Source organism: Accipiter gentilis, chromosome 7 (genome assembly GCF_929443795.1).
Source record: "Accipiter gentilis chromosome 7, bAccGen1.1, whole genome shotgun sequence".
Lineage (NCBI taxonomy): Eukaryota > Metazoa > Chordata > Aves > Accipitriformes > Accipitridae > Astur > Astur gentilis.
The window spans coordinates 42,538,998-42,566,650 of NC_064886.1; the positions used below are offsets into that span (position 1 = coordinate 42,538,998).

The following is a 27,653-nucleotide window of genomic DNA, read 5'->3' on the forward strand; positions in this document are numbered from 1 at the left end:
CACCCCGTCTTGAAGGGACGCTTGACCTGGTGCCGTAGGTTAATAAGAGCACGAACTTGCTTCACGCTCTGCCTGAGCTGTCTTTAAATAAAATGATTACCTGGGGGAAATCTCATCCCCAAAGGTGGAAGGGCGCTTTCCTCTCTGCATCTGCCTGCGCTAAAAAGTCCGGCACAGCAGAGGAGCGTTTTGCCCTCGTTAAGTAGATAAAACTGGAACGCGCTCGGAGTTGTGACCTGCAAAACCCAACAGCACGAATTGCTCGTGGATGGAGGCTGGGGCCGCTGCACGCCGGGGCTCGTGTTTCTGCTCCCGGTCGGGTTTTGTCGCCCCGTGGAGCTTCGTCTTTCCAAACCCTGGAGTCAGGAAATAGTTAAATGCTACAGTATTTTGATTAGCAGAGCCTTAAAGTCAGTAAAAAAGACGGTCAGAGAGAACTATCAGGAGCATGCTAATGAAGTGAAGTCATCAGCAGACACCAGAGAAGTATTCATGCCTGCTCCATGCCGGACGGGGTATCGCTGGATCCCAACAAGGCGCGTGCAGGTGGAGCGGGGCTCGCAGGGACCCGGGGCTCGGCCGTTCCCGCTGGCTTCGCTCCCCTCCCTTTGGATATTGCAACGCTTTCCCTGGGATTTTTTTTTTTTTTTTTTTTCTTTGCCTCACTGGAGCTTAATGATATTTCCAGCTCCGCGGGAGCTGCGGGAAGACTGGAGATAGTGCAGTGAGAGACTAGAAAGACAGCAAAGGGCAGCTCCCGGCTCCGCGGGAAAGGTGAGGGCATTCTCTTGGAAAAATCCCGTGGGTTTCTCTGTATTGCCGGCGGTCGGGTTGTGGAAATGCTGGGGGTGGGGTAAAGGGGGATGTTTCTGGAAACACGGACGGTGTTTCGTGCTCGCTCCGCAGCTGGAAAGTTTGCGGAGCGGGGGCCGGGGACAGCGATGCCCCGGCGAGCCCTGGCCGTCCCCTGCACCCAGGTATGGACCTCCCGGGAGAGCAGGGCAGGAAAGCTGCTCTCGGGAACGGCGAGTAAAGCGGAACCCAGCTGCCTTTGGTCCTTAGCCTCTGGTCCCCCTTTGAAAAATACGTGGGCAGTTTTAATAGCATTAAAAAATATCGTTCTTCTCTCCTGTGGTTTTGCAAAGAAACTGTGTCAGGGGTTTATCACCCTTGCTCTTAGAGCCTCTCTGCACGTTAGCATCGGTGGATCATAGGCTCGGGTCCTGCCTTTTCTGTAAAAAATGGCTTTTTGGGAATAATTTAGAAACTTAGGACAGAGCAAAGTTTTAGTTAAGCAGTTGCCTTAAGGCTAAACCCAGTAACTCTTATGCAGACAAGTCCACTCCAGAGCTGATGACTCGGCAGTGCTGTTTAATTTACAAAAAGTCACACCATGAAAACATGCATTTTTGTTTATCGTAAATGAAAGAAAAATATGCAGAAGAGGTTTTGCTCCTAACCAGATGCGATTAAGCCGTTCAAGATGATGAGTTCATGGGACTATTGCTGGGATAAGATGAGCGTATATCACTTTACAGCGGTTAGAAATGAGCTGACAACTCAACTACTGCATCGAGCTTAGCGCTCGTACATATCCTCAGCCCGTCTTCAGGTCTGTCCCCAAATTTTGCATTTTCTGCCTCACCGTAGTTTTAATTTTCCTGTCGCAGAAGCATCCAAGCTTGTGACACTGAGAGTGTATTTCGAGGAAGACAGACACCCAGCTTCTGGGTTTGTGTGAACTCCTGTAATACCCTGCTCCTCATTGCAAATAATACGTCCTTAAAAAAAATAAATCCCTTGATTTTATCCATATGGAAGTTAACATTATATCAACATTAACTGAATTTTGGGGGCCTAGGGACTCCCAGCGAGATTGGCAACATGATTCCCTTTTTAATCCTACATCAGAAGCATCTTGTTTCCTTGTATCCCATTATAGCTAGAAAATCTTAATGAGAGTTACTCTAAAAGCAACATCGCTCTGTTCAGCTGCACCCCAGGCCAAAGCAGACCCCCACAAACCCCCATCCCTGGGCAGTGGAGGGGCACAGGTAGATGCCCCCCCCACCCCGCCGTGCCCACGGGACCACCGTCCTGGGAGGTTTTTCCCTTTGCAGGAGCTCTCTGCACTGGGAAATGCACTTTCGTCCACGTGCATCGCACGCCGGGGCGGCATCTCGGCGAGCTCCTCGCGATGGACCTCTGCATCCCCGCTGCGCCCGGCGACATCGCACCGGCTTCTTGTTTTCCGGTGCAAGTGCAGCTTTAATGAAATAAGAGAAAATTCAAGGAGATTTGCCTCCTTTCTTAACTCCCTTGCCCAGCTCCCCGTCCCCAGCACCTTGTGTCCTGCCCACGGTGGGTGGCAAGCAGAGGACCCGCAGAAGGACCTTGGCTGCGGGCAGAGGTGGACGAGCCCAGGTGACCCTTGGCAAGGTCTCCTGGGTGCTGCAACCTGCTTCTGCGCAGTCTCCCAAGCCTGACTTGCCGCTCCAAGCTCCTGGGGTGACTTTTCCTTAATACACCCCAAATCATTTAAAACGGGGAGACGGAGATTCACCTTGCGCGCCCTCCCAGCTGGCTGCCAGCAGGGCTTGTTGCTGTACTGAGCCGCCCAAGAAAAAAAGCTAAAATTGCCAATTCCTTGTTTTTTGGTGTTTTTTTGGGGTTTTTTTTGTGGGTAGGATTTGAGCTCCGCACTCAGCACCAGGTCCAGATGCAGCCATGCCAGCTGCGGGTGGCAAAGCCTGGCCGTCAGGCTGGCTCCGGCTGCCTTCAAAAGGAGACGGGAGTGTGTTTCTGAACCTGGAACGCACCTCATCCCACCAAGGACGTGGATTTTGTCAGTCTCCCAAGCCCCGATTCAGCTCGAGTTGCACCGTAACCGGCTGGTTGTGCATCCGATGCAAATGTGCTAGTAACTGGTTGTGCTGTTCTGATTTTTGCTGCAGATTTTGGGGGGACCGTAGCACTCAGGGAACCAAAAGTCAGCTAGCAGGAGCTGCCCGCAGGTCCCATGGGCTTTAAACACCCTTGGATCCTCCACCATCCACTTTGGCTGGCTCTCCTTGGAGGAGAAAGGTGTTAAAGGGCCAGTGGCCCACTACTAAGCAACAGTTACCAACAACCTTAAGCAAATAAAATATGTGAGATTATGAAAACAGGGGAACTGCAGCTGATTCCCAGCATCTCTGCTGTGTGAGTCAGTAGTGCATGTCTGCTGCTCCCCGCTCGTTCCTAGATGACAGCATCCACACATCAAATCTGCCGGCCCTTGGAGATTAGACATCCCCGAATATTTATGACCGTTTCAAATAAAGTGTATTTCTCTGGCTGCTAGATAGCCTGAGCAAGAAGCTGAGATTTACGGGTTTCTGTCCTTAAGACTGGGGGGGGGTTAATGCTTAGTTACAGGACATTTCCGATGTTGTGTGCTATTTCTTTGTGCATTTTGGGCCACAGCTTTCACCCCAGTGCAGTTCATTGCAGGTCAGGTCCTCAAGCCTTGACCACGTGCCAGCTAAGAGAGAGAGAAATTCAGCTGATGAAGGGAGGGTGTTATCCCAGCAGTGTTCGAGATTGGGATTTTATGCAGATCCTCAAGATCTGGATTGCACAGGGAGTATTTCAGGGAAGTCACCCCACAGGGGCTGGCTGAGTGGTCCCGGGGAGATGCCCAGACTCCATCCAAAGGTGGGAGACCAGGAATCACTTTCGGAGGTGCCCGTCCCACTGCTAAGGTTCAAAGGAATACCGAGTGAGCACAAAGCTAACATTTACTCTGCAAACCTCTGAAAAAAAAAGTGGGTTTATCCAGTTCACTGTTTCCAAGGTAGCTTTCCCGGGATGGCCGTGCTGCTGTGGAAGGGCTGGAAGCCATCGCTCGAGCAAAGGCATTTTACACGTGCAGGTAGATTTGTTTCGGCTCTGAGCTGTCGCTGTCTGGCACTATATAAATAACTGTACAGGCAGCCCGTCTCCATGGGCAGACGTCCGTCTGTCCGAGCTCATCTGCAGAGGCGTTCCCCAGCACTCTTGGCAAGTTGCGCTCCCATAATCTGTCCGGGTTTGGGGATGGTAAGTCTTGCTGCAAGGAAAAGCGCATGCGTTTGAGCCAGGCAGTCATTGCTAGGGCTGGTTTCCCGTCCCGTGGGCTGTGTTGCAGACTCTGACTTTTCAGTGATGCTGGTCTCTGTGGAAAGGTGAGGGTGGGATTTGGGGTTGGTAGAGGGGACCCGTCTCCTGAGCTCTGTAGCGGTTTGGTTGTGACCTTAGATGACTCCTGTCCCCTCTGCAAGATGGGTCTTTCGGGCTGTATGTTGTGGGTTAGCCAGCAAAATACAGATCCTTGCAAGACAGGCACTGAAGACAGGCAGAAAGTCAGGGAAAGGTAATCCTTCTAAGAAGAGAAATGCAGCTGTTTTTCCCAGCCTGCTTTTAAACACATCCTACAGCACAGAGCCCATCTCACCTCGCCCTGGGAATTGCTTTCTTCACCTGCAAATGACCATCATTTTTCATCTTGCCGCTCTTTGCCGTGCCTGTGGATGCTCCCTCATGTTTCCAGCCTCCACCGCCCCAAGACCTGCTGAGGATCCCCTCGAATTTGTGGCCGTCACCTCCATAGCGCACTCACCTGTTTTTTTGCACCGGCAGCACTTGTTGAGAGGATGGAGGCCTTCATCCTCGTACCATGTGGAACCCTTCTACCCTTGCTTTCTATCATCTGACATCGCCGGTGACATGCAAGCCTGGCTGGCTGCGGTGCCAAGAGCCAGGAGGGCTTTGCTAAGAAAAAGCATCGGTCTGTGGGAACGTGGCACTGCTCTGCGACTTGCTCACCGTGTCCCTGCGTGGGCATCTCCTACCCAGCGGCGTGGTGACAGCAAGGCTCGGAGGAGCTTTTCCCTGAGCTTCCACCTTCCCTTTCAAAGGATGAGGAGTGTCAGAGACAGGCTCCAGCGCAGGGACAGGGACTCTGTTCAGAGAAGGACTCCAGTGACTTCAAATTTGCTTCTCTGGAAGAGCAGGATGCAGCGATGCAAAGCCCTTGGCGGCTTCTGCTTTCATGGAGGTGTTAGGTGGCATCGCTCCAGCTGCTCCGGAGGGCATGTGGCCAGGGGCATGGGGCAAGCGCTGGCCACGGGCCGCTGCGCCAGCATCTGCCCCAGCACTGCCACCTCCACTCCCACGGCCCTGGTCCCTTCTGTGCCCCTGGTCCCTGTGGACAGGCACAAAGCAACCTCTGCGTGTGCAGCATCCAACATGCCACAGGCACTTGGTTCCCTCCGAGATGAAGAATTCCTCCGGCGTGGCACCGTCTTGCTGGTCTCGTGCGAGACCCCGGACCGCTGGCTCTGGAGGGCTGCGAACAGCAGGTACAAGCAAGATAACCCCAAGCAAGATATCTGCCCCCGGTTATCTTCCCCGCTGCTCCAGTGCCTTGGGTACACACGGGTCCCCGCAGACATCGTGCTCTAACCCAGGCAGTGCAGGTACCTGCGTGTGGATGGAAGTCATTTGACAGGGCGGATCTCTGCTTTGCTGCAGGAATTTTTCCTTCTGCTTGAGATGTACCTTTGCGATGTCACAGGTCCGTGCATCTTAACTGCAGTTCCTGTGCCTGTGGCCACGGGATGATGCACCTTCCCCAACGCATCCTCTCCGCTCCCTTCGGAAGTCTAACTTCTTTGCTTCAAAGCTCGAGGGAAAAATGTGCTTGCAAAGGATGGACTTTTTATCCCTTGCCTTGATTAAAAAGGAATGGAAAGAGAGGCTTTGGCTTGCGTTTATTATAATTAAAGTGAAGGAGAAAACTTGGGTTCATCAGGGCACCTCTCTTGTTGCCTCCTGGGGGGCACACGGGCCGGGGAGACTCCGAGCGCGGATTTCTGACAGCAGCCGGCTTTTTGGGTCTGGAAGCTGAAGTCCTGGAGTACAACATCGCCACCTGTTTGCCACAGGCGAACATACAGCAGGATAAATCCCACCAGGATGCACCCCAGCAGGATGCACCCCATTGGGATGCACCCCAGCAGGATATGTCCCATCGGGATGCAGCCCATTAGGATGCACCCCCATCGGGCAGCCAGGATACACCCCACTGGGATGCACCACACCGGGATGCACTCCAGGGGGATGCACCCATCGGGCAGCCCTGCAGCGGTGCTCCCGGCTGCAGCATGCAGAGACTGTGTAGCCAAAACCAGTACGAGGAGGGGATGGAGACAGAGGAGTAAGTGCTGGTTTTCTGCTGGAACAGAGGAGCTCCCCAGCCCCTGGGACAGCATGGAGTGTGCTGCTGTGCCGGTACCACCTTTGCTGCTCCGGACCGTTGGATCTCCTGCTTTTACGCCCACCCATGCGTGCTTCCCTGGAGCCCTTCACTGCCAGGCTCTTAATGTGGTTTTTTCCCCTATCCACATCAAGAGGTTTAAATAGGACTCTGGAACCTGACATGGGCAAGGCTGAGTCAGCAAGACCAGGAATTGCAGAGCTGCATGTGACTGGGGTGGCCTGAAAGCCATCGGGAGCTGAGCATATTCATGCATTGCCTTGCAGCCGGTGTAGCTGCTGCATCCCCCTGGGAGGTTGTTGGAAGATCTGCTCTGTGATGGCAACTAGAAAATGCAGAGAGCTGGAGCAAGCGGGGCTGAGCTGCTGTTGAGGGGTTCCCTCTGCTCCTCGCTCTCACTTGAGCAAAACCCCTTTGAGGGCTTCATCTTTCCAAAATCCCCACCAGGGACTGGCTGTTGAATTAAGCCGAGGTGTACTCTGCATCGCATCGGAGTCAGTCTGCTGTGAAATGCGGGGTCTGCTCCCCAAACCCAGTTGCTTCTGCTGGAAAAGTCTCTGTTCGGAAAGATGCCTCGGAGAAGAGCAGGCTGAGGGGTTGGGCCGGCTGGAGCAAGAGCTAGGGCTGAGCATCTCACTGCACTGGGTTTGGAGGATTTCATTGATTTTCGGTGGATATTTAGGATATCTGGTAATAGATTGAGGATTCGTCACACGTTGGGTTTATCCTCCTTCACCTCAGTGCTAAAAGCTATGTCGTGCCTGTACAATGCATAGGGGCTATTCAAATCCTTTTTGTGCCTGTACAATGCGTAAGGGCCATTCATATACTTTGGACAAATGCTCCTGCGCTCCCCCCATTTCCATGAATAGCGTGCATGGATTAAGTGTCAGGCTTTTGTTTGAAAGAAGCCTTCTAGGAAATGACTCAACAAGACGTTTGTATGTTTAAATTTGTCGGGATTTGAAATATTTAGATTCTGCTTATGAATATTGGCATTTAATGGGAAGATGTTGAATCGAAAGCCCTGGCTGCTGTTGCAGGAGGGAGATATGTGCATACACTCACACGCATGTGCATGCACACAAACCTCTTCTCATTTGGAAAGTGCTAATGGGAACAAGCCAACGTAGATTGTTCCATTAATGGGGATTTATAGCACAAATCTGCTACTGTTTTGTCAAGACAAACAGAAATAAGTGGGCTTTTAGTGCTGGGAAAGCTGGCCCTGGGGCTGTGGGCTGTTTACTAGCAAAGGGCAGCTGCTCAGAAAGGGCTGCAGGGGAGCAGAGGGAATAAATGGCAAAAGATGGAGACAAGAAGAACCAGGATTTGGTGAAGGAAGAAATGAGATCAGGAACATGGACTCCAGTCCCTTACCTATGCTCCGTTGAGCACATTTTCTCCCTGCAAGTTTTGGTTGGTGAACTCACTGCTCGTTTTCCCCTTTGCTGTGTATTTCGAAAGCTGCCTTCTGCTCCAAAAGATGTGTCAGTGTTTATCAAAATGTAAATAACGCTCTGTGCCTTGGCTGCCCTCAGCGGAGACCTAACGTCGCCGGGGGTCCAGCTGCTAAATGATGGAGGTCCTTCTCCTTGAGGAGGTGGGGAGGTGCTGGACTATCTGCTCCTCTTCAGAAATACGTGTAAAAAGGGTCTCAGCCTCTGGGGCTGGTTCAGAATAAGCCAGGCTGGGTGCCACGATGGTGGAAGAGATGAGCAGGTTGGGCTCGTGCAAGGGCATGGACATGGTGAGACACGTTTGAGGAGAGATGCCCAAAAATGGGGTCTGGTGCGTTGTGGGGCTGCAGGGTCTCCATCTTCAGCTTCCTGAGTGGTTTTTGTGTGGCTGAAACAACCTTTTCTTCATTCATCTGATGTGACTTAGATTTGTTCTCTGTGGTTTTGAAACCTCTCAGGAGCGTTGGCCAAAGTCACACTCTGGATGGCTCTCCCTACATTTCTGCTAGGCTTTGTCTGTGTGCCAGGAGAAATCAGGCATTTCGGGGCAAAGCTGCCGTACTCCTGCCATAATGAAGATGAGAGACCTTTCTCCTCTTCCCAGAGGATACCTTCTTTCTTTTCCCAACCCCCTTGCTGCATTACAATACGTATTTATAATTATTATATATATATTTCTGCATCCTGCATCTCCCAGCCTCGTGAAGCATCTCGGGGGGCATCTGCCCCCAAACGTGGACACAACACGACGCTGTCGCCCTTCTGCCCTCCACGGGAGACGGGTGGCCTCGGGAGCGTGTGCTGGCACCGCGGCACCACGGTTGACGGTTGGGGACAAGCCGGTGCCTGACCCGTGGCTGGGCTGGAGTCAGAGGTGTGAGGTTATTGGAAGGTGCTTGTTTGTGTTGAGCATGAATACGGAATTGTTCTCCCCGCGCCGGTCGTTATTATGCAAAGCCAAGTCCTAAAAAAATATTGAATTTCCTCTCCCATAATTTTGAGGAAAAACACTTATCTGGCATTAAGCAGCAATTGTGAGGTGTCCTTTCATCTCGACATGCAGGGGAGCTGCCGGCGCACCTCGGGGTGAGACTGCAGCCCTCTGTGTCGAGCTGAGGGAGGACCCGGTGCTGGGAGTTGTGGCTGCAGACCAGGGCAGCAACCTTGTCCCCCTCCTCGTCTTTTTATTATTTTTTTTAACATGCATGCGGCTTGAAACTCTGTGAAAAGATTCTTTTTATTCATGCACTCGAGCAAAATTCAGGCTGAACCGCTGCATCTACAATAAGAGTTTATAGAGGGTCTGTGCCGCTTGGTGTGAAGGGGAGCCGGGATGGAGAAGGGTGCAGGGGGAAAGCCTAAAAGGCGTTAGGAGAAATTTGGGAAAACTTATGGCTACAGTGACATTAGAGGATGCAGCGGGACAAGACGCGGTGCCCCAATGCCAGGATCGGTCCCGTGTCCCCAGTGCATCGCCAGTGCCAGCTCTCCACCGGCCGTGGCAGGGCTCAAGCAGGCGCGTGTCCATCCAGATACGGCACGGTAACTCTGGGATGACGCCTGTAGAACTGGGGGATGTCCGGGTCAAAGATAGGTAGAAGAAGAAGGTGGTGTTCCCTCCTTCGTTGGTCTTGTTCAATTTGAAATGCAAAAAAAAGACAAGAAAAAGAATTAAACTCCAGCTGGGTCTGTGGCCAGTTGGGAGCCAGGAACAGGCTCAGTGGTTCTCCTGCCTTTGCAGGTAACACCCAGAAGTTTCGTTTTGAAATGATGAAACTGGAAAATCCAAGACTAACTCGGTTGATGGCAATTGGAAAATGAAAATTAGTCAGTCCTGTTGCAGTGTCGAGCACAGTCCATGAAAGATCAGGAACTGGGAGAGGCTGATGTGGTGACACCCTCTGGGCACGTGACCGCCGGTGGTGGCAGGAGCTGGGTGCCGAGCTCCGGGACATCCCGCGGCTGTGCCCCGAGGAGGGTGCTGCCCGACTCCTGGATCAATCCCGGCTCTTCTTTTCAGAGGACGCCCTGAAACCGAGGTCCACCTCAGGAATCGCATTGCACAGATGGAAATGCCGCGGCAGGGACAGCTCTGCCGTGGCCACCGTCAATGCTAAACCCACAAGAAACGCGGATCCTCCTCCTGCTGACGCCAGCAGCCACCCCTGCAGCCACCCAGGCTCTCACAGCCCTTCAACCCAAGGGCATGGCTTACAGCTCTGCTTTCTGCGCCACTCTCCTTGCCCAGAGCCACAGCCCTCTGCCTCCCTGCTCTTTGCCGGGGTGATGCCGGCAGCGGCGGTGCTCCTGCCACGGTGCTGGAGGCAGATAGCCCACGTCCTACCTTTGGCACGGGATCCCGCATCCCAGCAGCCTTTTGTGATGTGCATCAGGGCTGATGCTGGTGGGACGGGGAAGGGAGCGGGGAGCCTGGTTCTGGCTGAGCTCCATCCCAGCTGGATGCTCTGCAGCCTCCGTTCAACCCAAAAGGTACAGGAAAGGGTTTAGCAACGTGCAGCCGCCTCTGAGATGCCTATTTTAGCATAATCGCAATCTTTCTGCATCTAAACAGCCAGAAAATTGAGCCCTTGAGTTTCACATCTGCAAGGTCAAAAGAGTGCTGGAGCCTGGGATAAGCAGTGTGTTTATGCAGGGAAGGGGGTGGCAGCCCTGGAACTGGGAACGGGAGGACGCGCCGGCCGCCTCGGCTGCTCCCCAGGCACCGTGCTGGCACTTGCCTCCCGGATTGCATCGGCAAGGGAACATCGCGCTACTAGCAGGCATCGCACGTCTTTCCAAATCAAATATGAGCCTGTCCGCGGCTCGGCGCTGGGGGGGAGCGGGGGGCAGCCCTGGGGCAGAGCTGCAAAGCTGGCAGCAGGGAGGCAGAGCTGCAGGACCTGTGCCAGCCTGGTGCCAGCCCGCAGCGGTCCCCTCCGGCTCAGCCGGTGCCACCGATTCCTCGGGGCGACTTTTCGCTCCTGTCCATTGCCAGGTTTCGCTCGGTTTCTCGCCACTGGGCACAAGGTTGCAGTTTTTTGGCTCAGCGGGAGAAGAGGCAAGGCGAGCTTTGGTTGTTTTTATTAGAGTTTAAAAGGAAGCTTTAAAGCAGACGTTCCTACGCGTCCCGAGCCTAGTCCGCGCGTCGCAGCCGTGCCAGCACAGCCAAGGGGCAAAATCCTCACGTTGGCCGATCAGCTCCCAGCTGCAGAGAGCCGGTGTCACCCCACGGCCAAATACCAGCCCCGTGCCGAAGCCGGTGGGGCATTGGCAGTGCCGGGTCTTCTGCGGCTCTAAGGCCATCTCCCCCCAGCCCAGCCAAAGGCACCGCGGCAGTTCTGGGTGCAAATACACTTTTGTCAGCAGAAATAGAAGAAATAAAGGTCCAAGGCTGACCTTGCGTTGTTCCTGTAGGGTAAAGAGCAATGTGTGCTCTGAGCCAAGACCCCATGTAATGCTTCTGGGTTGAGCCTGTGACACTTCAAGCTGATCTAACCTTGGGGTTCTCCCTTTGCCTTCACCAGCTTTTGGGGGGACATCACCCATCTGGGCTACAACACTGTTGTTCTGGCCCCAGGGCTGTCCTGGGTTGGTGCCTTCAGTCACCACAAGCTGCTCCAAATGTGCGGTGAATTGGAAGGAGCAGCAGGAATACACCCCTATTTAATCTGGCTCTTGCTTTTGGAAGCTACATCCCCCTATACCTTCCTCATCCCACGCTTCCACGTGCTGGGCTGAGCTTATGCTCACGGCCATCGGAACAGAGCTGGTTCACGTACCCCAACCCTGCACCCAGGCAGGGTGATATCAGCCCCGTCCCAGGTGCAGGGGAGATTTTGATGGATGTTGTCGGTCGACAAAGGTATTCTGGATCTGGCTTTCAACAATCCGGCACTTTTCTGCAGCGCAAATGTGCCTGTTTGCAGGGAAAGAGGAGGATGCGAAGCCTGGCGCAGGGACGACACGTGCCTCCTGTCCACATCTGGTCCCCTGGAAGCAATAACGCGCCGCTGAGATGAGTGTTTTGTATGTGGGAGCTGCAGATGTTTAGCAGGGAGAAATGTCTGAGATGCTTTGAGATAAGGAGCCAGAAATGCATGTGACGGGGTGACGGCGTGGGGAGGGTGCCCAGCGCGGCCGGGAGAGCTGCCATGGGGCAAAGCCACATCCCTGCAGACCCTCTCCTCCCTGGAAAAACACTGTCGTGTTCCTCGTGAGCGTCCTTTGCTGTTCAAAAGCTGACAAAGCTCAAGGGGTGGGATTGCACAAAGCCTCCTGAAAGCCATGCCAGCGAGGGGACCTGGCCCGATGGCCACAGCGTGCGGGGAAGTACGGGGGAGGCTCTGCAGTTTGGCACGCGGTGTGGGAGGACACTGGGCACCTGCCCCAGCTCCTTGCTGGCCATGGACCGACTCCCCTTTCCTCTTCCTGCCTCAGTTTCCCTGCTCCCACCCCGCTTTGCTGATACCTGATCACCCACCACAGCAATGCTGTGGGGAAAAAAAAAAAAAAAAATAGAGTTGAGCAATAAAACTGGGGGATTTCTGCTCATCTCCTGCAGCCCAGTGGTGGGCTTGAGGTGGAAGATGAAGGCTCGATTTGGGATTCCTCGCCCTGTTCCTGCAACCGCTCCATCACCAACCCCCTGCACCAGTGCCTGCGGTTTCGCTGACCTTCCAGGGAGCACGGCGGTGGCAGGGGGACAGGCGGACAGAGCAAAGCTGCAGCACAAACACGGGCCATTAATCCAAATTCATTTATCCAGAGCTGGCCCACGGGTCCAGGGCGTCAGCACTGGGTTAGGTACCGGCACAGCATCCCTTCTTCCTCCTGCAGCCAAACGCACATGCCTCTTGGGAGACTCGTGCCTCAGTTTCCCCATCTGTAAAGCGTGGGTGGGAGTGCTGGGAGTGCATACCCAGGATGGCTGGCACGTCCCTGGCCGCGCTGCTCAACCCAGGGCTGACAGTGACCTATTTACCTACGGCAGAGCTTTCTGCTCCACTTATTTGACCCCGCACCTTTCTGTTTGCTTAAAGCCGGGAACGTTTCCTTTCGACCAAGCCGGGCGCGCACGCAGGTATGTTTGCCCGAGAGACAGACCGCTGGTCTGTGCATCCCCGCCTCTCCGCCTCGGAGGAATTCGGACCCTTTCACTGCGATACCATTGCAAAATTCACCCTGAAAAGCTTCCACGGTTTTCTTTGCCCCCTTCTCCCCATCCCTCTCAAGCTGCACGGTCGTCATCTCAGGGACAGGCAGCGCCGGGGAGTAGAAAGGTGACATTGTTCTGCCCTGGAAGGCCGTCAGCATCCCAACTCCCCGGCTCTGTAGCTGCCTCAGTCATGCATGTTTGCATATGTTAAAAATATTTAGTCCACTGCTAAAAAAAATATTATGCCCGAGATCTGGGGCCAGCTAAATATAATGCCATCTATGTGTCCGTGGCGCTGCGTGCCGGAGGCACAGAGGGGTACTATTTGCCTTCGAGCGGTCCTCAGCTGCGAGCAGGGATGCCGGGAGCGATCCCGATACTGATGTCTGCCAGAAATGCTTTTCTCCCCTTTGGAGAGGGATTTGGGGCAAGGAAAGCTCTTTGCTGGAGCGTGGGATGTTGCGGTGCAGCGTGCTGCTCGTGCCGGGGTGCTTCCCTGTGCCCGGGCAGCCTCGGCGGCTGCGGGCAAGGATGCACGGGGCAGGAGGAAAAAAAGGTCGAAAAAAGACGTTGGCTCTAAGAAAAAGTCATAAAAAGGAAAGAGTGGACTGGGCTAATTCCTGGATTCACAGATGGCAGGATGGGTGCAGGATGAGCCAGGGACGGCCCCGCTGCCCAAACCCTCCGGCACACGGGATGGTTTTGTGGCGTGGATACAGGCCACGTTGGAGAGGACTGAGACCTCCCCAACTCATTTCATGTATGTCACAGGTCATATTGAGAGCAGGTGACGGCTACTACCAGCCTCGCCCAGGCTTTCGCCCATGGTCTGGAGGTACCCAGCACTGCTCAGGCTGGGGAGAAGCTTCCAGATAAGTTTCATATAAATAATTTCAAGCCAGCGGAGGGTTTGAGAGGGAAAACATTTCCCCACAGTAATCTCCCTCGACGAGGGGCAGAAGAAAAGAGTTTGTTCTGGCCACAGGAGGAAGACAACAGGGAGCGAGGCCGCAGGATTTTTGTGCAGAAGCATTAAGGAATCATTTCCTCTGCTTTTTTTCCTTATATATTTATTTTTGGAGCGGGAAAAGGGGCTGGAGGAGGGTGGGGAGGTGAAATAATCCCAGGCAGAGTGTGTGAAGGAATCTTTATACCCCGTCCTTTTTCTTTTTTGGCTTTTTTTCCCCCTCTGCAAGTGTTTAGAGAGGCAGGGGAGCAAGCGGCTCTGTACACTGCGGCCATTCATGGCTCAGCTGGGGGCGTGCGGGGCGCGTGGCTGGGTGGGAGCACACCACGCCGGAGAGGAGAATAATTTGTTCACAATATAGAGCAGGGTAAAATAGGCTGGTTGTCTGAGCGTGGATGTAGCATAATGTATAGAAGTGCAAGCATCAATAAGTCTATTTATTAGCGGAGCCTTTTGCTGAGCAGGGCTGTGAATAAACTATACAGCTCGTACAAAAATGTAAATGTTAGTGATCCCTTAGAGACATAATTACAGGAAAAAATAAGGACAGCTTTTCAGCGTTTGGGAAGCCGGCCTCCTTCGTCCCCTTTCTAACTGCTGATACACAGATTATTTTCCCCCCGTGGGGTGTCTGCATCCAGCACGGCGCGTCCCCCCTCTTGCAGCTCCTCCATCGTCCTCCCGGCCCACTAATTAAAGGAAAGCTGTGTCTCCACGTCCCACGAAACGTCTTCGCCGCCTGCTTTGGTGTGCAGAGCTCTTGAATTCCTCAAGCCTGTGTGCCACTGGCTCCTCTGGACCACAGTGAAAGGTTTCATTCATCCCTCCTCTGCTGCCTTCTAGAGTTACCACACCCTGGGCCTCTGCTCCGCAGCTCCTCTCTGTTTTCCTTTCATTAGCAGGATTCCCAGATTGAATGGCTGCGAAGGGCTGGGAAGAGATGCTACAACCCCATTAGCATAAGGGCTGTGCAAATACCTGCCCCGTGCACGCTCCTGCCGTTTGCCGTGAGGTCTGCAGAGCAAGAAAGCCAAAATCTTTGGGGTTGGGGTGTTTTTTTTTTCTAAAGTGCTGCTATAAAAGCAACTCTGAGTGCTGCCCCGCCTGTCCCGTGCCTCAGTTTCCCTGAGCAGGTCCTGGTTCCACCCACCGCAGCGATGAGTTTACAGCACTTTCTGCAAACTGGCAGGGGAGCTGCAGGCAGGACAGGCACTGCCCACCCTGGGAACCCCTCGGAAGATGCTTTGGGATCTTCTGGTGCTTATTTGGCTGCATGCAAGCCATGGCAGCGCTCCGGGGCTGCACATCAGGACTGCAGCATAGTGTACGTGTGTATCTTAAGTACCATAGCTGAAGCCATATGGGCTTGGCTGCCCTTGCCCTCCATGTCCGTGCGATGAGCAGGGGATGTTGACCCCCACCTCAGCAGCCAGTTCAAATCTTTTATAAAAGGGAGATGGACAGAAGAACCCCATCGCAGACATGGGATGGACAGGAGCAGGTCTGCCTAGGCAGAGAGCGGTTTTGGTTATGTCAGCTTTTCTTTTGGGAGTCAAGCTATTCAGCAAGCCTTTACCAGAGCAAGATTAGAGGAGAGCGAGAAAATGAGTTTCTAGGAAATCCGTGCTGGGACGCGGAGGGTCACAGAAGGGTTACGATGAGGGAATTTGCTTTGGGAAGGAAGAGCAAGGCACTGCGGAGCAGCCGCGGCTTTCGCCACCCCCTCTGCCACCCTCCAGATGAGATCAGCCCACAGGCCTGGCCCGGCTCTCTTACTGAGCTGCCACTTTTATGGATGAGCTGGTGAAGGAAATTAACTTTTGGCAAGTTTTTCAATGGAAAAGTGATGGGCTTTTCAACAGAAATTTATAGCAAAATGTTAGCTTCATGTTGACCGTCTATTGTCCGCAGCAATGTTGAACCTTATTTGGGTTTTGGCCCTTTGCAACTATTCTGTTAGTAGTGGACACTCATCTGCGGTGAATTTAAATTTCGCTGATTTAGTTGCTATTCTTGGAGGCTTCACAAGTAGCTCAGGGTCCTGGGTGATTCCTCGTGTTTGATAGAAGCCCTTTGAGGCCAGCCAGGCTCTTCGGGTGTGCCATCCCCATGTCTGGCGGTGCTGCTGCCGTTGCATCACTCTTTCCCTTTACCTAATGCTGGTGGTTGTCCTCGCTCCATGGAAGGGTGCAAATTTGAAGGGTTGCGGTGGAGACCCCAGGTGATGAGCACCCAGGTAGAAAAGGGGCTTGGAGATCCATCTCTTTGCTAGCAGTGGTGACCCCTTCTGGTGCTCAGGACCCCATAGATGTTCCCCATGGCTTGGCTTGTCTCCTGCGAACCCAGATGTGGTGGGAACGGTGTTGGGTCCTTCTGTTCTATAAACAGTGCGACCCCACAAATGCGCTTGTAACAACGACGGTAACGGCTGTGGGTTTGACATCTGCCTTGCAAACCCCATTGGACTTGAAATCATGCTCGGCTACTCAACCTCCTCTAACCATTGAGCAGCCCGTATCCTTCACTGCTACCTGGCTGGATTGCCCAGTCCGGAGCCACCGTTCAAAAACCTCCCGTGAGACCTCGCAGCCAGGTCTGCAGCGTGGTTTTGCATTGGCACTCCCAATGAGGTTGGCGCAGAAACAATCTCTCTTACCTTGGTCTCTGATTTCTAGCCTGTAGTCAATTGGATTGTGGTTTTGAGGAGCCTGAAATAAAGAACGAGCAGACGGCAAAGACGAACAAAGCTGCCTGCAGCGTTCCTGGCCATGAATCGGCTTCTGGCTTGTCTCTGAGGTTGGGTCCTCAGCACCTTCCTTGGCACCATCTCATGCAAGTGCTTGGCCAGCCTGCGCACTCCAAAGCTCTGCAGATTGGAGTTGTGGATTCAGATCAGGATCAGACGCCCTCGATGCGTGCTTCGGTCAGACCAAAGTCTGTTTTCACCCCATCACTTGTGCAAATCCAGGGTACGCACTTGCAAGGAGGCTGGCATGGTAAGGAGCGCCCTGATGGAGCGGAGGAGCTGCGGGGCCGGATCCTGACCCGGCTCATTGCAGCAGGTGAGGGCAGCGGTCCTGCAAATTGCCTGGCCTGCATCAGGAGGATGCTGAAAGCCTTTGGCTAAAAGGGAGCAAAGTGAGGGAAAAATCTTCTATATCCGCTAACAGTGCAGTATATAAATAATGTATAATTAATATATACTTATAATCTGGTACCGTTAAAAATAAGTATGAGGCCAGCTGTACTTGGATGAAAACATCATTTTCTTGCGTATAAGTTGAGAACAGTTTTGAGCCCACCTGATTTCTAGGAAATTTGGTAGATGTCACGGAAGAAATCCAGTGTGAGGAAGAACAGGGCACTTTGATCCTGATGTCTAATGCATCAAATGCTGATGGGGTCGTCACCACCTGGGCGAAAAACCACTATTCCTGGGTCCAAAAGGGAATTCTGAGGCCTCCAAATGATGGGCTGGGTTTTATTTTAATGCAGTCTTACATGTATTTTAAGCAGCGTTTCATGCAGAAAGATGCACCTGGGTTTGATTTATGTTACATGAGAAACGTCTTGGCCAAGGCAAAAAGCACAGAACAGGGGAGGGGGGGGACGAAATGAAATCTTTCTTTTATTGTGCATAATGGGATGTTTGCTCTGTGACAATTATATAAGTGGTTTCATGTTAGTGGGTTCAAAACAGATCTATGAATGCAGCATGTATTTTAAAATTCATTGTTTTGCCCTGTGAATGAGCCTTCTAAAAAAGTCCCGGACTGGGATCCAGAGCCAGCTCGCTAGTAGATGGGGTTCAGTCCGTTGTAGCTCCCTTGGCTTTGGGGAAGTTCCTCTGGACTTACCTGATTAGCTAAATGAGCCTCTTTTCCTCCTTCATCCCTCCTCCTGGATGTGCGCGCCGTATTGGGGACTGCGTGTGATGTTTCGCGGTGATATTTGCCAAATGGATGCTAAAGGCTGGCGCGCTGGTACCCTTCTTGCTGGAATAAAGCACGCTGCAGATGCACGGAGGTGACCTCCTATACGGAGGATGGTTTGGGGTGTTTTCCCCAAGGAAAGATCTGCTGCCAAAAGCCACGCATACGCTTCAAAAAGCAAAAGCTGAGCCCGTGCCGAAGCCTTGGCAGCGCTGGGGGGGTGATGGGGGGAGCTGGGATGCTGGGCACGAGCTGGCAGCATCGGGCAGCACCGTCAGCCTGGACCAGTTCACCCACATAGAGCTGGGTTCGGGCTCGGTGGGACAGGCTGGAGGCAAACTGGGCAAAAGCAACGTTTTTCAGCCCCTTAGTTCTGGTTTTCATCAAAATAGGCCTTCGCTGAAATTGCACAGGCCTTTGGAGAGCTTTTGATCCAAACTGGTGTGTATTATTATATACCATGTTTCCATAGGGTATTGGAGGCCATGAGAGCAAAACCATGGATGGGAGGTTGTCCGTGCTGCGCAAAACAGCGGCGCGGGGCACAGCTGTAACCCAGCGATGCCAAGAAATGTTTGCTCGCTTCTGGGGCGGAAATAACCCCCCCCCAAAAAAAGAGAAAGAAAAAGATGTTAAATATGAGTAATTCAAAACCGCGCGAGCTTTATTGCAAACAACGTCAAAAGTTGGTGTAGCCCCACTATTGCAGTCCGCAAAAGCCAGATTTTCAAAGGCAGTTTGCAGTCGTTGCTCTAAATAAGGATGTGCTCTTCCAGGGGCTGCTCCGTTCGGAGCTGCTTGGATGGCATCCAGTCCAGGGGTTTTATTGCAATTCCACTTGATTGCCGAGATTAGATGAGGACTCATTCTCTACGCTTACGGAGCTCCGGGAATAATCGTCGCAACGTGAAAAATGTCAGTCGGTCTCATGCTATGGAAAGTCGTATTGACCTCAGAGCGGGGTTTCAAATATTACACCCACTGCTGTCAGAGGAGAGCAAAGCAGATAATCCTCCTGGCCTTTTATCCTTACAAATTGGGAGAATGCTGCTTTTGCCTTTTTTTTTTCTTTTTTTATTCTTTTTTTTTTTTTTTTTTTTTTTTTTTTACCCTGAGACATGAGCAGACCTGATCACAGATTGGGGGAAAAAGAGGCCAAATTCTCCTTCCACCGGCGGTGCTGCAGGCAGGAGCAGCCCAGCAGTTTGCCAGGGCAGGGCCTGATCCTGCTCTGCTGCAAATCAGCCCCAGCTGCCTTGAAGGCAGCGAGGTGGCTCTGGATTTACTCCGGTGTAACTGGGAGCCGGCTGCTGGTGCGGAGGATGTGTGCCTTTGATATTGTAACCTAAAACTGGCAGCTTTCCCTGCTCTGGCAGGAGTTTAGAAACATTGCCATATGAGCTGGTTTTCCAGAGAGGCCTGAAAATGCAATCCATTATCTGATATTTTGTAGCAGCTTTTTTAATTAAGGCTTTGGCTGAAGGGCTGATTAAAGAGGTGTGTGGTTTTTTTGTCCTTAGGGACTTGGCACATCCTCACGTCTGTCACCCTTCTGCAACTACAAGACTCACTTTTCCTCCCGTGTCATATTTGGAGTGAAGCTTTTTTTTTTTTTTTTTCCCCCTTTCTATCCTTTTTTTTTTTTTTTTTTTCCCCCTACCAGAGGTGCAGATAAATCATTATAGTCTCCGCTCAGCTTGTCTCCTTCTCCCGTAGCCCAACTTCTGTGTGCTACTGGCTGGTGCGGCGCGGAGGGGGCGTGAGCAGCGCAGCTCCGTGCCTGTGGTCAGTAATGAAGACTTCTCTTTTTATACACAGATTACGGAGGAACTGCACACAGGGCCAGACGGCAGCTCTTAATTTCCCGACTTTTTAATTTTTCAGCCCTCACCGAGGAGAATGCAGCCTTCGCCTCCGGCCGACTTATAATGAGGTGAGTAAACACCCTTTTGTCATTTAAGGCTTGCTGCCTGATGTCATGTAAATATTATTTTTGTTTGGTAGAAGGACGAGGGGGGGAAAGGAGAATGTGCTGTTTGCCACATGTCAGTGTCGGGGGTTTAATACCTCCGCTCCAGTGATTTCCTTGGGTTTTATTCGCCTCAGGAATCCGCCTCGCTGAAGGCTCCTGCTTTTTCGCTCTGCAAAGTCCCTTTAACACAACTTTTCTTCCCCCCCGCCCCCCGCTTCCCCTTTCTTGCTCATTCAATGACTCAACGAGGTTTGTCAGAGGTTTTTTTAAAAAAAAAAAAATTATGCTCCTTTGCTGCAAAGTATTTGGGCTATTTGTGTCATCCCGGAACTTTAAAAGAAAAATCAGTGCCATCCCATTTCTCCCCCCCCCCGCCCCCCCAAAGCTAAAGGTGCCCCCGGTTTGCAGCTGAGGGCTGCTCCTGGGAACCGGGTTCCGCTTTTCTCCTGTCATCGGCTGTCACGATCCCACCTCTCCCGGGAAAGTGTCGCCTCTGCCCCGGCGGGGTGACACCCCCCCCCGGGGGATAAAGAGTTAATCCCCCACCCCCCGACTTCAGCTGCAAAAAATATGAAGTGAGGATAGATCTGCTCATCTGCTGAGCAGAGAAGTTGCCTTTGATGTTGGTCCTTCCTTTCCTCCTCCTTTTTTTTTTTTAATTTCCCCCCCCCCCCCCCCCCCTTAACCCTTCTGCCGGTGCTTGCTGGCTCCCGGGTGGATTTACGGACACCCCTTCCCTTTTTCCCCTCCCCGGGAGTATCGTGAGCGTGGCAGAGGGTCGCAGACATGCAGGGACATGGTGGGGTGCTGGCATCTCCCCACCCATTTGCTTCCCCCCCCAAAAAAAAAAACCTCCCGGGATGTGCATTCCCCCGGCAGCGCTCCCCCTGGTCCCGGGGCAGGGGGGAGGACACCTGCGACCAGAGGAGCGTGGTGGCAGCGAGCTGTCACCTGGGGTGGCCCGAGCCTTTTTTTGGTGGTGTTGTTGAGTTTGGGGGTTTTTTTTTGGGGGGGGGGGGGGGGTTAACCCCTTTTCTTCTCCGCCGAAGAAAAGAGCTGCTGTCACTTTAAGGCAGAAGTCCCTTTAAGTGACTTTCCATTTGCTGCTTTGGAGAGCTGAGAATTTGGTTTCCCAGCTTTCCTCTGAATTGTGTGCAGTAGTCAGAGGGAGTTAAAAAAAAAAAAAAATAAAAAATAAAAACAAAAAAAATAATGTACACTCAGGAAAGCTGCAGCAGCAGCAAGCCAAGGGAAAAAGGGGAAAAAACCACCCTGAGGTTTAGGGAAAAAAATGAGATTTAGGGAAAAACCTAAGATTTAGGGAAAAAACCTAAGATTTAGGGAAAAAACCCTAAGATTTAGGGGGAAAAAGTCATCTGCTACCATTTCTCTTTGCCTTCCTGCTCCCGTTCCGTTCTCCCTGTGTGGGGAGCAGAGGAGTGGGGCAGTGGCCGATGGTGAAACCTCCCCACGGGACACGGAGGGGGGGACCAGGAGGATCCTGCACTCCCCCGGGGGTAGCAGGGTGTCTGCACCCACCCGCACCGGGCACCGATGGGGTTAATAGCCCTCCTCAGCTGGGGAGCATCATAAATTGCAACCGTGCCCCACCAAATTAATTTGCACTTTCTTTTCCTAATGTTTGCTCTGAGAACAACAAAAAAAAAAAAAGAGGAAAAAGAGGAGAAAAAAAAATAAAGCCCCTAAATAAATAAGCAGCCTGGAAGGGGGCTGGGGGAAGGCTGTTTCCTCAATTAGCTGGGACTTGCCTTCTCTTGACGAACGGAAGGCAGCGCGTTTTAGCCTCTGGATTTGTGGAGCTTTCTCAAAGTGCCAAGTCTGGTTATACGGGGACTTTGGAGGGTTAGGTGGAGGAATCTGAGTCGTGCTCTGCTCCGTTAACTCCTTCGGGGCTGAGCGGCTTTGGGAACCCCGGCCTGGCAACGCGAAACGAACCGGCAACCCCATAAGGAGGGAGATTTTTGGCACCCGAGCGCTTGGGAGAGGCGATTCCTCCAGCCGGGACCTCGCCGGGGTGGGGGTTCACCTGCGCAAGGTGCACTGATGGAGAGATGCCGTGGGGACGGACAGACCTCGGGACGGGTTGAGCGTATTTGTCATAGTCGGTAGTGGGTGACTCGCGGGAACCACGGTTGAAAAGCAGTTTTTGGGGGGCTGTGCAGAAGGTCCGGGTGTATCGGCGGTCCTCACGCCTGGGGGGAGAGGTTGAGGATGTGGTTAGCTTGCGGCGAGGTGCCGGCATCGCGGCACATCACACCCGTGCTGTACCGTCCCGTACCCTACCGCACCGCTCCTGGGGTCAGCAAACTGGGTACAAGCAGTAATGGCAGGAATTGCTTTTGGCACCGTAAAAATGCAGTTATATTTGGGGATAAATACGAGAGCTGGCTGCACACCACCACCAGCCAACAGCTTTGGAGAGAGACATCCTAACCAGGCTGGTCGGCCAGGGTACATGGGGAAATACCTTCACCTATATGGAGAGAAAATCTGGGAATTGAAAATTCACATCCCGGTCTGTCCCATCCTTGGAAAAGAGGCCTTGGCCGCGCATGGTCGTGGGATGTCTTGATGTGGTTCCTTGCTGACTTGCCGTGCCTTTGCCCAGAGACTCGCTGTCCCCGGGAAGGCGGCCCACATCACACCCCGCGCTGGCACGGCTGGAGCCGGCACCCCGTAAAGCCGCCGAGCCTGCTTTATGGGCAAGTGCAGGCAGCACAGGAGGGGCTCTCACCTGCCTGCGCCTGGCAGGGAAGCCTGCCCGCCTCGCAGCCACACTAAGGCTCCTTTACCCCTCACTGGAAGCATAAAGGGGCCTTAAAAAGGAAGCAAAAGTAACTTAAATTTAATTTACACTCACTTAGAGACCTCTTTACATGGCTAGAGGAGCATAAAGGGGCCTTAATGTAGCTGGGAATCAACCCCTGAAGGTATCTGCGCCTGACTGCTGGGCATTCATTTTGCAGAAGCTCACCTCAGGCTGCAATCCAGCTTTTAATTCCTCAACCCAGATCTGCCGACGTACGGGGAGCAACAGCATCGGCCCTGGTGGGGTTAGGTCTCATTTACACGTGCGTAAGCGAAATCAGAGTTGGGCTTCCACGGAACAACTTGAAGGGAGCGTGGTCTTGGCTTGCCAACACATTTGTGCCAGCCTCGGGGTCTCTCCATCGTCCGCTTGGGATTAAGCGAAAGGATTTCCCAGTTTAAATTCCCGCTCCAGCGTGGAAAGGGACTCTCCTCTCCCTCTGGCCGCAGGGCAGAGGACCAGGGAAGAGAAGCTGGCTGACTCACGGAGGGGATGGCCGATGGTGTTCCTCGTCGCTTAACAGCCACTCACGTGGATGTGGCTTCCCGGGAAGACTGAGCCTGCCCTCGCCTCTCCGTTATTGCAAAAAAAGCGAACATTGACGGCGCCGTGCGCTACGTGGAGGAAACCGCATCGCGGCCGTGTGCCCCGGGAGACACCGCAGAGTTGTTTGGGGTTTGCCTGGTCCCCTACAAATCCCAACTCCTGGCTGGCCGGAGCCCCTACGGCAATCATTGCCGAGGTGCTGCTTGTTTAAAGCACCCACACTGCAGCCCAGCAAAGGGCAAGGGTCCAACAGCCATTTAGCAGCATCCCCTGTGCCACCAGGAATCCCTGTGCCAGCCCTGTCACAGGCTCGCTGCGTTCCGGAGGAGCTGGAAGAAGTGACATCCAACCCCAGGTTTGATGAACTTGAGCCAGGATTCAGGGAAAGCTGGCCCGTGTGGGATGGTGGGACGGCTGGGAGGGAAGATTTGGGTCTCGTGCGGACTGTCCCTCTGCACCCCAAGCGGCCGGGGCACTCCTGCCTGCCTGCACATGTGGCCTGAGTTTTCCAGGATAACACCCATCAGGCGTGCGAGAGCCAGGGTCTCCCTTTGGAGCATCGCTGGAGGGTACTGGGATCCAGCATCTCTGCTTATTTATAGCCCTCAAAGACCTTGGAGCAAAGAGCCTGTGGACGAGGCCACTGGTGGAAGAGGCTGAAACCAAGAACTTGACGTATCTCAGAAAAGGACAAGGTGTTTATATCTAAGAAAACCATCGGATTTATCACAACTCTGATTCAGAAGAGAATATTCAACCCAGAGCTTTAGAGCTGCGTTTAATGATGACCAGGGCCAGCATTCCCATGGGCGGAGTCCGGCTTGGGACTGTCTCCCCATCCTTCACTATGGGATGCTCTCAGAGACACGGGGACAGACAAAACGGCCTGAGGTCTGACCCTTCCTCGCTGTTCCCATGCTTGCAGAGTCGCTGGCATCAGCCCTCTCCACTGTGCAGCAGGACTCAGGAGCGTGCATGTTGCTTTGCGAGGACGACGCACATCCCTCCTTCCTCTGGGGTCCTGCAAATGTAGGAACAAAATCCAGCAGGGAAGGACCAGTGCTTGTGCTGTCCCCTGTGTTTTCTTTTGGTTTTTAATCTGGTTTTTTTTAGTCTTTGGTTTGAAACATCTTTAACGGTCACCTGTTCCTGACCTGGCGGGCAGCGGGGTCGGGAGCGTGGCACATGAGTGCCAGGCGCTGGCAGGGCGGCAGGCAGGTATTTGCACTGCGTTTTGGCCTCCTTGCAAGCCCGCCTTCCCCCGTGCCAACCCTTGCTGCATGCCCACCCTCCTTCCAGGCAGCGCTCTGAAATCCGCCTGGCACTGACTCCTTCCCCTCTTCATGGCTTTACCTGCCGGCAACGTCTTTTCCATCCCTGCATTACCCACCAGCTCTGCCCCGGTGCCCCCCCCATGCATAGGGCTGCTGGAGCCCACGACAAGGAGCTGGGCACGGTCGAGTTCCCCGGGTGCAATGCACGGTGAACTGCAGGACCCAAACCAGCTCGTGCATCGATAGAGATCTCCTTCGGAAGGCATGTGAAAAATGCAGCCGCGGGCGACCATCAGTGTCCCCTTCAAAAAAAAAAAAAAAGAACCTGATCTATTTTTGGTTTGGATCTGCTGCTTTTTAATTAAGGGGAACCGCCTGCCCCCTCCCTGTGGCCGCACAGAGCTGCCCGGACAAACGGGGTGGCAGGAATTATTTAACGCCCCTTCCCATCAAGCTGTCATGTTTAATTAGCACCGTCCCGCCCCAGCCCAGGTTAAAACCAGGCTGCAATAACACCGGGTGCTGGCCTGGGGCTTCCCACTCAGCAGCACCTCCAAAATACCTCTCTGGGAGGGACTTGTTAGGGGACCCCCATGTTTCTCCGGGTGTTGCACCGTGCGTTAATGTTTCTTCTTAGCTGGACTGCGCCGTTGTGGTCGGGACTCCCCAGGTGAAGGACTGACTGCAGACTCAGGGTTGGAGACCCTCGGTAGCCCTGCAAGGGGGAAAGGCTGCTCTGCGGTCCCGTACAGCCGCGGGGGGATGATAAGCAAAAAACAGCTTCGTGGCTCTGCCTGACGCATCTGAAACTGTGCGGCCAAGAGATGCAAACTGCTCCTATAGACATCTCCTACCAGCCCGGAGGTGTTCGGGCAATGCTACCGGGTTCTTTTGGCACCGGCTGGCTGGTATTTTGCCTCTCTGGGCAGGTCTAGGATCTCCCTGGACTGGGCATCGCCTGCCCCCGAAAGCACTGACCCTGAAAAGCCTGGGCTCTTCGGAGGAAGAGGAGGAGGAGGCAAGCTGGGGGCAGGGATGCACATGGGGGGTTCAGAGCAACGTCCCCTCCCACCCATGGAGGGCCCGTGGTGGTCGCTGCCAGGGGATCACCGTTGGCGTTGCCTTCAGCCGAGTCCCCTGCCCACCCCACCTAGCCTGGGGGAATGATCTTCAAACGCCAACGCTGGGCTGCAGAGGATGGGAAGGAGCCCTGTGCTCTCCTGGTACTTATCAGCGGCCAGGAAACAAATTTTTCTAATTGACAGCAACCCACAGCATTTTACAGAGGTGAGAGAAGGCCGGCGGTCTATCGGGCGTGCTGTGAAACCGGAGCGGGACAACATCCAGCCCTGATGGATAGAGCGGAGCTGACCTGCCTTGGCCGGCTCCGGTCCAATAACTCGCTTGTGTTTGCATTTAATTACAAACGTAAAAAAGCCCTTTCTTTTCACAACAACAAAGCCTTGAACCACACTTCAAAGTTGGGTTTCTGGGACAGTTGCATACCTTTTAAAAATAGCCCTCTGAGCGGTGCCAAGTGCTAAATGGATTGCAGAGGGCAGGTCCCCCACGTGGGGCTTCAAACAGCCCAGGCAGCGCCGCTGCCTGCGACTGCTGCCGCTCCCCCGAGACCCTCCCAAAGAGGGTCCGTGTGTCGCATGAAGCTGCAGCTCTGCTTTTTCCTTCTCTTGGGCTTTACTTTGTGGGCATTGCAAATCAGGAGATGGCGAGGCTGAAGCTGCCAGGCAAAGCCCTTGGAGGGTGTTTGGGAACGGCGTGGAAGTGCCCACTTGAGCTGACGTCCTCCTGGCCTTAAGTGCCATTCGGGAGGCAGCGGTTTATCATCTGGGAAGTTGTAACTGGAATCTCCATGGCAGGGAAAAGGCTGGAGGGGAAACTGAGGCAGCACTGGTTCCGATCCAGGTGTCCTCCCACCCCATCCCAGTCTCTGCTGGGACTCGTCTTGCTTCTGAGGAGTGTCCTGGCCCTTCAGCCCCACCTTGGTCCTGCTTGTGGTCAAGTGTTCTCAGAGCTGATGGTTTGGGGTCTTTTGACTCTAAAACAAGGAGTTTTGCCCCCCTGAGTGTTTTTCTAAGCGTCGACTGAGTTTATTTTCTCCCTTGCTTGTTGGCGACACAGAAATCATAATATACAGAGTGGGAAAGAGGAGGTCTGTAGCAAAGAGAGCCCAGTTCTCACGGCGATTAACTGAGATAAACACAAATCTACCCAGCAGCACTGACGTGCCCTGGCTCGGAGCATCCTTGTCCCTGCCCCGACCTCCCTCAGCAGCACGGGCAGGACCCTTCCCGTGGGACCGCTGCTGCCAGGGATTTAGGCAGGGGCTGCCTCCCCGGAGCCAGCCCTGAGAGGGCAGGTTGTCCAAAGTCAAGGTGGAAGTTTTAGAGAAGGTGTTTCTTACCGCAGTGAAGTAGAAACCATGTCTCTGAGGAGCCGGGACCTGGGGCTGGGAGATGAGGATTTGCTTCAAGCAAATTTGTTGCATTTTTCTGGGGTAGCATCTCTTCGCCTGCGATGCCTCATGGGCATGTGGGAGCCTGAAAGCTGTTGAAGAAGATGAGGGAGTTTGACCTGTGCCGTGAAACAAGGCATCAGATCTCTTCCCCGTTTGGCTTTCCCAGAAGCAAAGTCAGGGTGGATGAGATCTGGTGAGATGTCAGCATCCCACAGCATCCTCCGGTGCTTTGGGATCGGCGTGGCTGATGTCCCCAAGACCCACAGGACCACGCCAGCACCGTTCAGATGCTCCCACCGCGGGCTGTGTCCCTGATCGCCGTTCCCATCACCGCGGAGGGTGCTGCTCCTTTCCTCCGTGGAGAAATGCTGCCTGGGCTGGGGCTCTTCCATAAAGCCCTGCAAACCCAGCAGAAGCAAATTGCTACCTACTGGAGACGAAACCCGGCTCCCAGGGCAAAGGAGACTGCATGTAACTCCGGGAAAAGCTATTCGTGTCGGAAGTGTGCTTTTCTTGGACTGCTCCGCTGTATTTATGCAGGCTGGTATGTGGGGAGTAATTAGAACCTCATCCCAAGTACTTGACGAGCATGTTTTCCATTCTAGATGTTGACAGGTCAGGCTATCCGGCCATCCCTCTGTGCCTAAAAATGTTGACATTTTATCTTTGCTGAAACCAAAACAAGGTCCCAGGAAGTTCTTGGACCGGAGAGAGCGATGCTGCTTATTGACAGCCTGCCGGTC

At 53.5% G+C, this 27,653-nt stretch overlaps 1 protein-coding gene across 1 annotated transcript in view; it reads left to right on the forward strand.

Annotated features, from left to right (window-relative positions):
* The first annotated feature begins 703 nt into the window (after positions 1–703).
* The window catches only part of ZNF469 (zinc finger protein 469), a 67,807-nt gene continuing 40,857 nt past the window's right edge, over positions 704–27,653 (forward strand). The window contains exons 1-2 of the mRNA XM_049806070.1: positions 704–774; positions 19,697–19,745. The gene's annotated coding sequence lies outside the window, so the exon portion shown is untranslated. The remainder of the gene's footprint in view (positions 775–19,696; positions 19,746–27,653) is intronic.